This window comes from Gopherus flavomarginatus, chromosome 11 (assembly GCF_025201925.1).
Source record: "Gopherus flavomarginatus isolate rGopFla2 chromosome 11, rGopFla2.mat.asm, whole genome shotgun sequence".
Lineage (NCBI taxonomy): Eukaryota > Metazoa > Chordata > Testudines > Testudinidae > Gopherus > Gopherus flavomarginatus.
In genome coordinates this window covers 11476743-11478872 of record NC_066627.1, presented here as the reverse complement: position 1 = coordinate 11478872, position 2130 = coordinate 11476743, and the positions used below count along the sequence as shown (strand labels likewise).

Here is a 2130-nt window from a genome sequence, read left to right as displayed (position 1 = left end):
CTCCAGTGGTTAATCAGCATCTCTGGCCGACACCCTGTTTATACATCCAAAGCTGATATTTATCATGTTTTTTTTTACCACAGTATCACACTGGCAGCTCATGTTTGATAGTTTATCCACTATGACCACTATATCCTTTACAGAGTCATTGCTTTCCATGATATAGTCCTCAGATCTGTAGGTCCAGCCTGCAATCCTTTTTCCAAGATGTATAGCATTACTTTGCCTGTATTAAAACACACATTGTTTGAATTATGTCTATTTTAATTATATTCCTATCTTCTAATTCTTTATCAGTTTAAATCTTTACTGGCCTTTCATTTATTTTGCCCCAGATTTATGTTAGACTAACCAACTTATGGTTGCCTGGCTCAACATAGCCTTTTATTCATAATATGTATTTACAGTATTTGATCATTTTCATTTACCACAGCCCCATTTTTCAGTAAACAAAAAATTCAGTTACAAATCTGATACTATTTTTAATCAAGTTATCTATTAAAATATTGAAACCAGAATCATGGCATCTCTCTCTCTCTCTCCCTCCCTACATTTCCAATAATTTCTAGCTGAGATAGTATTTGAACCACCAAATGTCTAACTTCTGTGATTCTATGCATCTCTCAGGTTTCAAGAATAGTGGAGACATGGAACAGAACAACCAGACTGTGGTGAGAGAATTCATGTTACTGGGATTCACTAGTCAATGGGTGGTGAAGATGTCCCTATTTCTGGTCTTTCTAATCATCTACACCACATCCCTGGTTGCCTAATTCCCTCATTGTTGCATTGACACTGCTGTATCCTCAACTCCACACACCTATGTACTTTTTCCTCTGCAACTTGTCGTGCCTGGAGGTCTTCTACGCTTCGGTCACTGTTCTAAAGATGCTTTCCAATTTCCTGTCCAGGAGACCCAGCATCATTGTGGGTGGCTGCATTGCTCAATATTACTTCTTCTTCTCTCTAGGGGCCACTGAATTCTTCCTTTTGGCCACCATGGCCTATGACCAATATTTGGCCATATGTAATCCATTGCAGTATAGTGGTCTCATGAACCACAGGCTCTCTCTCAACCTGGCCATTGCCTTTTGGGTCTTTGGCTTCCTCTCCCCTTTGCTGCCTACACAGATGATTTCTAAGCTCCCCTTCTGTGGCCCTGACCAGATAGACCATTTCTTTTGTGATGCAGACCCACTCTTCCAGCTCTCTTGCGCTGACACCTATATCCAGCAAGTGGCCGGATACATGCTTACCTCTGTTGTGATCCTGTGCTCCTTCACATTCACCATAGCTTCTTATGTGCACATTGTGGGTGCGCTCCTCAAGATGACTTCAGGCAAGGAGTGGAAGAAGCCCTTCTCCACCTGTGCATCCCACCTCACTGTGGTTTCCATCTATTATGGGACCATTATTTTCATGTACGTCCGGCCAGGGGTCAATCAGTCATTCAACCTTGGCAAAATAGTGTCAGTGTTTTACACAGTGGTCACCCCCTTGATAAATCCCATGATTTACAGCCTCAGGAACAGGGAGATGAAAAAGGCTCTGAGAAAAGCCCTAATTACCATAGGGCAGCACTAGGGGGCACTGTGTTGCAGTGAGCAGAGTGGGTGGCTCAGTAGACTGCGCTTTCCGCTATCCAACAGGTTTGACTCCAATGCCCAGAATAGTATTAAGGGACATTGTACTGCAGTGAGTGGTATGGATGGCTCAGTAGGGAGGGTCCTTCCCCTGGAATAAGTACAGACCTAAATGGCTGTTAGGAGGTGCCATTTTTTTTCAGGTAAACATGTGGTCCTGTCTCCGTTGTCCATTCAAGTTTTCATTGTAATTTTTTGCAAGATGTGAAGCTTTATTCTGGGCATCCTAACCAAATTATTGTATCTGCAATTACATTTCACTGAGAATTTCATTTGCACAAAGTTCATCAAGGCTTCACCTTTGACCCTTCTCTGGTCTCTCAGGCTGTACCCCTCTATTTTACAGCCCTCTTGCCATCACCTGTCCTGCAGTGGGATCCTGTGTGTTAGTATATTGGCCTGTTTGTGAGCCTGGGATAGAATTTTGGATTGATTTTTTGATATACTTATCTTATTCTATCACATGTGAACAAAAGGCAAAGACACT

At 42.3% G+C, this 2130-nt stretch overlaps 1 pseudogene; it reads left to right on the top strand.

The window, feature by feature from the left end:
- The first annotated feature begins 647 nt into the window (after positions 1 to 647).
- On the top strand, positions 648 to 1584 carry LOC127031825 (olfactory receptor 6F1-like; annotated as a pseudogene).
- The last annotated feature ends 546 nt before the right edge of the window (positions 1585 to 2130 follow it).